Source organism: Canis lupus, chromosome 37 (genome assembly GCF_011100685.1).
Source record: "Canis lupus familiaris isolate Mischka breed German Shepherd chromosome 37, alternate assembly UU_Cfam_GSD_1.0, whole genome shotgun sequence".
In the NCBI taxonomy this organism is placed as follows: domain Eukaryota; kingdom Metazoa; phylum Chordata; class Mammalia; order Carnivora; family Canidae; genus Canis; species Canis lupus.
The window spans coordinates 24,315,202-24,325,305 of record NC_049258.1 but is presented as its reverse complement, the minus strand read 5'-3'; positions in this window follow the sequence as shown (position 1 = coordinate 24,325,305).

The window sequence follows — 10,104 nt, the reverse complement described above, 5'->3', positions numbered from 1 at the left end:
AACAGCCTCATCAGCCCCATTGTTGATGTAAAAGTATCAAGTAAATATCATACATTTGAACTTAGGAGGTGTTGTGTGCTAATGGGATGCTAGTTTACCCTGCTGTAAAAAAAATATGAAGTCCTGAAACCTTGAAAGAAATACTGATCAAGAATAATATCCTCTTTTTATAGGAAATAGGGACAGAGAGAATGAGCCACTTGCCCAAGGTCATATCCCAATAAAGAAACAGCTGGTATTTGAACTCAGACTTCCTGGCTCTTGCTTCAGGGCTTTTCCTTCTATTTCAACTTGTCCCAGGACCTCACGGCCCTCCTAACTTGGATGTTTTTCAGCCTGTTTTAATTTTCTCAGTCTGTGAGTGAGAGAACAGCTGAAGCTCGGGGGTTGTTAATTCTGTCAGAAGATGTAATGTCTTGCATTTTGTTCCAGCTGCTTCATGAATCAACATCCGAGAAGCATTTGTTGAGCATCTATTATGTGCCACATGTTTTGCCAGAGCCAGGGTTGCAGTGGTTCAACAGGCGCCTTCCCGTGGGGTCTTGCAGTCCAGCTAGATAATAAAAAAACGGAACAGAAGTGTGAATGTATACATCTGCAAATAGGCGAAACAAAGGAAGCAAACAAGAGACTGAGAGAGAAACCCTGGGTAGGTGAGCTCCGTCTCTCAGATGGGGAGATCGGAGGCCAGGGGCTGCTGTCCCCTCTGAGCGTTCCCAGTGAGATTCTTGACCTGCACATGCACGTTCTCAGTGTTTTGCACGGCGTAAGCAACATAAAACTGCAGAATGTGCCCAGATGCTAAAATAAGTACAAATAATTAAAAGATGAAAGTGAGTCAAGATGCCTCTAAGACCCTGACGGCTGATGAAGTAGCTAAGTCAACTATGAAAAACAAATAGCTTTTCCATGTTTGAAAGGGTAGGTTGGGGGAGATTTCTATTACATATTCATCGGCATCCTGGTTGCCTTTTTCTTGTCCCTGAGTTTTACATCTGCAACCTGCAAAACTGTCCTCTGCAGATGAGAATGAAGACGGAGGAGGCAAGGCCATGTGGCGGCAGGGGTACTGGAGTGGACGCAGACCATAGAGCAGTGAACATAGATCTATTTGTGGTGTGTGTGCAGCATGCATAGCATGTACGTGATATGTGGCATGTGCTCTGTGTGTGGTGTATTGAGTTGAGCACATGCTGTTCAGCCAATAAAACAGATTGAAATCCAATGCCAGGGAGGAGAGCATCATGGGAGTTCCCACCAGCTTCTCTAAAGGGGAGTGAAATGCTGGGAGTAAGCACGTGACATCTTAAAGGCCAGGATGCTTGGGGTGCCTAGGTGGCTCAGTCGATTAAGGATCTGACTCTTGGTTTCGGCTCAGGTCATGATCTGAGGGTTGTAAGATTGAGCCTTGCATGGAGCAGGCTCGCGTGGAGCCTTGTGCTCAGCACAGAGTCTGTTTGCAATTCTCTCTCCCTCTCCTTCTGCCCCTCCCCTCATTCTCTCTCATAAATAAATAAATAAATAAATAAATAAATAAATAAATAAATAATAAACAAATAAATAAAATCTTTAAAAAGAAAGAAAGCAAGCCAGGGTGGTAGATATAAAAGGGAACTTAAGGAGCACCTGGCTCAATTCTCCTATTTCCCGTGTGACAACAGTAAGGCCAGAGAAGGGAAATGACATGCAGGATGAATCAGTGATTGACGCTAGGACAAGAACTTCAGTGTTGCCATTCTCACCCCAGTCCGTGCCAGGACACCATGGGGTCAGAGTGAAGGATGTGGCCTTTGAGGAGCCTTGGAGTAAGGATTGCTCTAAAATGAAACAAAACAAAACAAAACAAAACAAAACAACCCAATTCTATTCCAGAAGACAAAGCCATGCCCTTCACCTGCTTTGGGAACAAAATAAAGTGGTTCATACGGAAAGGGATGGAGATTGAAATTCTAGCACGCTCTAGTGACCATTGTCACCCGGGGCTGCAGACAGTGGGACTTCATATGGAAACCTGGGTGGAAGAATGCAATTATTTTTAAACATCTCAAGTGGAAATGGTGACCCCCTCCTGTCATTCATTCTTTATGGGCACAGTGATACTTTTATTTATTTTAATGAGATTTCCCTTTTTGCCCCTTCTCTCAAAACAGTAAGTTTATACAAAGCAATTGAGTTCATTTGTTTTGGGTGAAGACAAGGGGTCTAACATAATGATTTTTTGAGTCTTTGAAGGATCTATGTCCTATCTCTTTCCCTCTATTCATCCTTCTGGCTTCAAGTGCCATTTGTGGATGGGTGACTCCTAAATCCATATTCCTTTTGTGGGTACCCCTGTTGGATATTCATCTTCACGTCCTTGTAATGCCAGATCAACATCATTCCTTTAAGGCTGGGTTCCCCAGAAAGCTAGGTTCCCCTGAGACAGAGACTTATATGTTGTGTTAGGGTTCGCTAGAGAAATAGAACAAAAAGAACGTATATTTACATAGAAAGAGATTTATTTTAGAGAACTGGCTCATGACATTATGGAGGACGGTAGGTCTAAAATCTGAGGGTAGACCTGCAGCCTGAAGACCCAGGAAGAGCTGATGCTGCAGTGTAAATTGTTGGGAGAAGGCAGTCCTTTATACTATGCGGCCCTTCAACTGATTAGATGAGGCCCATGTCCACGGATTTAAATATTAATTTCATCCCAAAACATCCTCACTGAAACACCCAGAAATAATGTTTTACCACATATCTGGGCACTGTGGCGCAGCCAAGATGACCCATAAAATTAATCATCCCATGTGTGAATACTTTATTTCGGGACTCCAAAGAGGAGTAAGGGAAAAGGAGAATGAAACAGGAGAGAGAGAGATCCATTACAAAGATAGATTGCCAAGTTGGCCACGGGCAACTGGGTGACCCAGTTGAGAAGGGGAAACATTTCCCATCATCCCCATCACCTACTGGGTGCTCAGTGGGCATTAATTCTCCTGTGCTTCTGGGTTGGGCGTATGTGAGTGCCCAGTGGTTCTATGAGGCATGCACACCACTGCAGGCCAGAGAAGCCCTGGTGGGAGATGCCCCAGGGAACGTGCCCAGGCCAAGGTGGAGCCAGGCTGCACCAGCTCTGAACTGGTGGCCCCTGTCTGGAACTGGCAGCTGAAGCTTGGCTGGAATCAGGAGGAAGTGAGAGGCTGAATGGAGCTCATGCCCAAGAGGGCACCAGTGCCTTTGTCCCAATAGCCTTCTTCCCGTAACCCGTGCTTTGGAGACTGACCCTACATCTTCCAGCTACCAGGTCTTAGAGTCATTCTAGATTCCTCCATTTCCCTGACTCCTCAGATTAAGGGCTGTTACTTCCATTTTTTTTTTCTTTAGTATGTCTCACGCATGTGTTCCATCTCACCAACCCCTCTATGGCCACCGCCACCCATCAAACCTCACCAACTCTTCACTGGGTTCTTAAAATAATTCTCCAGCTGGTCCCCTTGTATCCAACCTTGGACATCTCCCAGAATGATCTATCTGAAATGCATGGCTGACTGCGGACTGTCCCTTGCTTAAAATCCCCCAGCAGTTCTGAAGTTTGAAGACTACGTTTCTTCAAACTCCTCCGATTGGCACATGAGGCTCTTTGTAACTTGGCCCCTGTAGCCCTCTCATTTCATCTCTTGCAGCGCTGCTCCTCAGATGCTCTGCTCCTCTAGGGGAGAATCTTGGAGGCCAGTCCGGGCAACATGCTCTGGCACGCTCACTGCCTTTGGTCATGCTGCATCCTTTGCCTGGAATGTTCTCACTCTTCCTCCCTCCTCCATCTCCAGCCCAAGTTTACCTAGTGAATATGTACTCCTCCTTCAAGACTTGGCTCGTGTCTCGTTTTTTTTTTTTTATTTTTTTATTTTTTTATTTTTTATTTATTTATTTATTTTTTTATTATTTATTTATGATAGGCACACAGTGAGAGAGAGAGAGAGGCAGAGACACAGGCAGAGGGAGAAGCAGGCTCCATGCACCGGGAGCCCGACGTGGGATCCAATCCCGGGTCTCCAGGATCGCGCCCTGGGCCAAAGGCAGGCGCCAAACCGCTGCACCACGCAGGGATCCCTCGTGTCTCGTTTTTATTACTAAATTGTCCTGGGCCTTCCTGGTGCAGAATCGACCATGTTTGGTACCCTTTGTGCACCTCTCCAAACAGCCTTTATTAGGTCCATATGATATTTAATGCACTCACTCTTTACATATCTGTTTTGCTCCAACATACAGCAGTAAGCACCTCGGCAGCAGGGATCCTATTCTGGCCATCTCTTTGTATACACTGTGTCGTGGTCAGCCTGGCACAAAATAGATGCTCAGCAAGACGGCTGCAGATGAGGAGACAGGACTCCAAAGGGACTGTGTCTAGACCCCTGCTGGAAGGACAATCCTGCCGTAAACCCTGAGACAGGAGGCTGGGTGCAAAAACCGATGAGCTTTGTGCCTTTGAGTTGTGTTAGGGACAGCCTGGCTCAGTGGACCGGGACGCATTTGCCCCCGTGGAGCCCCCTCCCTTACCAGCTGAGTCTTAAGTCAAATGTAGCTAAGTTGTTAAGGTCGAGCCAGAGTAGGTTGTGTTGGCCCGAGGCCCGAGGAGCCAGTGCTTCTGGGTTCTGAGAATTTGTTCTCTAATCTCTGCTTACAGGGCTCCAAGCGGCTGGAGTCTGCATGAAAGGGGCCTTTGTCTGATATGGGAATGGCTTTGGGGGCTAATCTCTTCTTGGATGCATTTTAATTCACTTTAATGACTCTGCCTCCTGTCAGGCTTTTCTTCGGGGCTGGGGTGGGGGAGAGGTTTGTTAAAGAGATTAGAAGGAGTGAACCCGAGCCCCCAGATCTAGCCTTCCTCCGAGGGTGCTATTCTAGGGAAACCAGTGTTCTGCAAAATGTATTAGGATGCTCTGGGAGCGAGAGTGGGGAGGGAACAGGCTGGAGAGTCGGAAAATTATATATCTAATGAACACAAGCACAGAGGAACACCCCAGCGCCAACCTGCTGTAGCTTTCACCGCCCACCTCGTCCTGCCCCCGTTGTTGGAGCTGAGGCAGACAAGACAGAGTGATGTCATCCCCAGGACACTGTCCTTTCTCTCCCTCTCTCCCTCTCCCCACTTTTGTATAAACACAGCTGTTTGTGAGGAATGCTGGCTTGGGAAAACATAAACCATCAGCATTACGGACCTTTCCTCCCCACCACGCACCCCTTCCTACTGAATGTGGGAGACTGGAATGCTTTCAGCCCAGCAGACCCATTATCTTCACGTCAGCAGCACCAGGCCTTTCAGCTTTCTGGTGGGGGCCTGGGGTGACGGGGCTCAGGGACTGTGCAAAGCCCCGCAGGCCAGACAGAAGCTCTGGTTGCAGGTGACACCTGAGACCACTGGCGGGACTTCTGGAGGGATGCAGAGAGGGGAAGAGGGCTTCTCTCTCAGGCTAGGGGGTGTAAGGTGGAGGTTGGAGGGGTGGAGGGGTCCACAGGCGAGGCAGGGGCTCCCCGATCTGCTGGCTTGGCCCACCGAGCCCAGCCTCTGGGAGCCCAAGGGAACAAAATAGCAATGGTGGGGTGTGGCCTGGCCTTAGGGTAAAGCCGCTGATGAGCTGTGAAGAGGGCAAGGTCCCACAAGCATCACCACCACCCATCCCCCTTTCCCGGGCCTTCACAGCCACAGTTTGGGTCCAAAAGCCCTTTACCCTTTTAAGGAATAAAAATAAGGGCAGCAAAAGGGAGGAATTAAGGCTGAACTCAGCTTCTTTTGAAATCCAGAGATAATGTGGCCAGCAACGATTTATTGGGGATGCTTTTCCATTTTTAGATGGTGACCTCTGGGCCTTGGGGTTTAGGGTGGTTTTGTTGTTGTTGTTGTTGTTGTTGTTGTTGTTTTCCCAAGCTACTAAAACTTGGCATTTGGCTGAGAACATGCTAGCTTCCTGGCCCCAGCTCCGATCCAGTCTACTAAGCCCCTCTCTGTGCCCCACTCTCCTGGGTGATTTTGTGGCCACAGGTGGAAAGGTGGAGAAGCAAGGGTGAAGACTCCCTGAGATGCCCTTTCCAAGGGCCAGGCCTTCCCCCCCTCCCCAGAAGGATGGCCACCATTGTGGAATGAATGGGATTCAGGCCTAGCGAAATGGCGCCAGGTGGGGAGCCAGTGAGTCGTCTTCTTCAGCCTCCTTTTGGGCTGCCATGGGAAGAGAGCACAAACTTTCACTCACTTTTCCATGTTAAGTGGAAATCTCGAAGTCCCTGCTCTGGAGCCACTGAGGCAACATTTGACTCCTGGTTGCCTTTCATGCCTGCAGTTTGCGAAGCAAGTGTAGATCTGCAGCCTTACACTTCCTTGGTACCTGCTAAGTGTCAGGCAGGTGCTAGATACTTTGCATCTGTTCCATTTTATTCTCACAATAACACGGTGTTATTAAACAGTGTTATTTTATAATTAGCGATAAAGAAACCGAGATAAAAGTAGTTTAAGGAACACTATCCAACGAGGTAGCTATGGAGCCAGGATTCACACCAGAGCTAATTTCAATGTCCATGCAGTCCAGGAATTCAGGAGACAGAAGGAGTAGAAAGATCCCAACAAACCTAAGGGGGGGAGAGAGAGAGAGAGAGAGAGAGAGAGAGAGAGGCGATTGCCTAGGTGGGGTGATTTGAGACATAAACATTCCATCTCTCACCTCCTCAGATATTCCTCCTGCAGCTTGGAACTCCATATTACAGAATTAAGAATACAGAATACAGAATTAAGAATACAGAATTAAGCCAAACTCTGTTTTTGAATGCAAATATTTCTGGGAGGGGAAGTCATTCAGCCCCTAAAATGCTCTATTAAAAAAAAAAAAAAAAAACCAACAACTCTCATTTTCTTTTAAAATGTTTTACTTTAAATTGTGTTCTTTGTAAAGTAATCCTTAACAAAGTAGTTTGTATCAGAATAAATGTCTGGCAGGAGACCTCTTAAGGGAGTTGAGAAGTGTTAATCTTTGACATTTACTATTATAAGCACTTTTTAAGTAATTCCTAGAAACTGATAAAATCTGTTAGGAGAAAAGGATTTCTCTCTCCCTTTTTTTAAGTAGTAGAATATTTCACTCTTCTGATCTGAATAAAAGATAGACAGGGTGTTAACTTTCTGAGATACACCTACATAAATGTAATCGCATGGGATTCTGCTTCCAAGAAGAAAAAAAAGAAGGATATTCGAAAGATAGTTTGAAAGCTTCAAATATTATGAGATGAGATGATATTTGTTAAAGCACTTGGAAAAACCCTAGAATGAAATGAAGAGAAGCTATTATTATTTCTCCTGGGGCTTGCATCCATCTACAAGAAAGGAAGAGAGGTGAGAGGAATAACCTCCTGAGGCAGTGTTTCCTGAGTTTTCTGTGGATCACTGTGCCTTAGGTTATCAATAAGTGCTCCTTGATGGCACCGTTTTCTGGTGAAATGCATTTGGAAAACCCTGGGTTAGGCCAAGTGAAGCATGTTTCTTTACAATAGGAGTTAGCAGAAATCATTTAATAAGTAATTGTGCGTTGTAATTCTCCCAGAGAGTGGACACTATAATATAAAGGGTTTCCTAAAAGTAATTTTTAGGAGATGGGTGGGGGTGGTGGAGGAGCTGTCATTTCATAAGATCAGGATTCCCTGGGACATAGTTTGAGAAACACAATCCAAAACAATAGTCTATTCGCGATATGTTACGGTAGTTGAGGTGAGCTGGATTTACATGCTAGCTTTAGCACTGAAAACAGATGTAAGCTTGGGCAAGCCATTTAACTGCTCCATGCCTCAGTATCTTCCATCTGTCAGAAGGGACAAGCAATACTTTCTATTTCCTCAGGTGTGAGGATTAAGGGACAAGCAATACTTTCTATTTCCTCAGGTGTGAGGATTAAATACCACGTACCTGCTATAGAGTGAGAGCTCAATAAGTATTAGCTGCTGTTGCTATTTTTTTTTTTTTTGCATTTTGTCCTGGTCCCTTCTGTGTATGCTGAGCTCCAGAAGAAAGGGAAAAGCCAACCAGGCATCTCTCCATCTTTGTTCATGTTCTTTCCTCCACTCAGAGAGCTTTGCCTGCTATGTCCATGCTGCACAAACAGCAAGATCTATCTCAGTGCCACTTGCCCTACAAAGATCCTGGATCCTTCCAGCTTTCCATCTTCTGAACCATCAATATTCCTATGTAGGGTTCTTAGACTCACCATATTTGACTTTGTATTTTTGTGTATTTTCTCTTATCCTTGGAAAGATGTCTTACTTATCTTTGATTTGCTGGTACTTGGTGTAGTAGCTTCACTGGCTGGATCTCCACTACAGCTTGGCTAAACTGTTAAATTTCAGAGCCCTCCACCTAGGTGCAAACACTTCTTAGTGAGCTAAGTCCTTACCTATATGTGTGTCACCAAACTTTTTATAAATTGGCGAGGAGTGGTGAGAACAAGCCCTCCCACAGGTGAAGGAGGGGAAGCCAATAAGAGGAAAGAGGATTAAGTATGGACTGTGATGGTATGTCGTTTTTTCTTTTCCTTAGGAACTTTCCAATTAAAAATATTCTCTCCCATTTTTCCTACTCATGCCCACCCTGTGCATGGATTTTTGGGTGGGTATTGTATGCTTGGGGAAAGTAGAAGAAAAGCAAAGACAACTCCTGGCTGCAATCTCAGTTTTACTGACACAACTGTTAGACTCTGTAGCTGTGACATTATTTTGTTCATTCAACAAACATTTACTGAGAACCTGTGTGCGCTGAGCACTGGGCTGTCTTAGGCATTTAAGAATGAGAAAGTCGGACCTGATCTCTTACCCTCATGAAATTGTAGTTGGTTAGAGCCACAGTTAGATAAATAAAACACGCAATTGCCAAGCCCTGTACATAGGAGGCGTGTATTGATGTTTATTTATTGATTGATGGAATAAAAGAATAGAGAAGATGTTGCTCCAAGCCAACCTACATCTGGCAGGGCTGCTCTGTGGGGCTGCATGCATCTCGCATCCTGTGTAGCTCTAGGGCCTCTATTTACAGAGACAAGATTTGAAGTTGATCCTGTTCAGGGTGAGGTGGAAGATTGTTTTAAAACAAAACCATGTTGGTTCTGCTTCCACATGGAGAGAGCATTCCTTCCTACTTACCCAACCTTAGAACAGCACACACCTCTGAACCTACCTTTCTTTCTTTCTTTCTTTCTTTCTTTCTTTCTTTCTTTCTTTCTTTCTTTCTTTCTTCTTTCTTTCTTTCTTTCTTTCTTTCTTTCTTTCTTTCTTTCTTTCTTTCTTTCTTTCTTTCTTTCTTTCTTTCTTTCTTTCTTTCTTTCTTTCTTTTTTTTCTGAACCCTTTTTTAGCTGTGGTTGCCTCTCTTGGAGCTCACAGCCCCAAGAGACGACGCCATGGTTGGTTAGCAGCTTTGCCATCAGCAGTGTGTCTGTCCCCTTGCTCTAGGCTTCATGGTGCCCATCCTGGTATTCCCTGGCCCTGGACACAGAACCTGGCATGCAGCAGGTGCTCAGCATGTGATTGCTAGGAAAATGAGAAAATGTCCTATGTGACATCTTTAAACAGACGCCCAGAAATGGCTTCTCATGGTCTGAAATGGTCTGAAATCTGAACCCCATTAGCCAGCCTTTTCCCTGATCCCGGCTTGAACTTGAGTCTGCTAAGCCGAAAAGAGAGAAAAACTTACAATGGGAAGAGGAGCAGACGTCCCCTGCTTGCCCATGCATTCCAAGCCTGATCAGGAGCCAGGTGGAGCTGGAGGATGTGGATCTTGATCCTGGGAACCTACACAGCCCATAGGGTGTGTGCAGGGCCTGCTGTGACCCACAGCTGAACCACTGAGGTCTGTTGTGAATACCCACAGCTGCTCTGGGGGCAAGAAAGCACCATGTGAAAGACACAACCCCCAGCACACTGGTGGAGACTGCTCTCTGCAGGCAGGGATAATTTTTGAAGGGCTGGGGTGTCTTTCCCAACTGGGAGAGGCCTGTGGCAGGAAGCCCCACAAGCCACGGAGAATGCAGAGATTGGAGGTAGAACATAGGGGGATGACCTGGGTTGGAAGTCACTCCCTCTGCTCCTTGGAGACA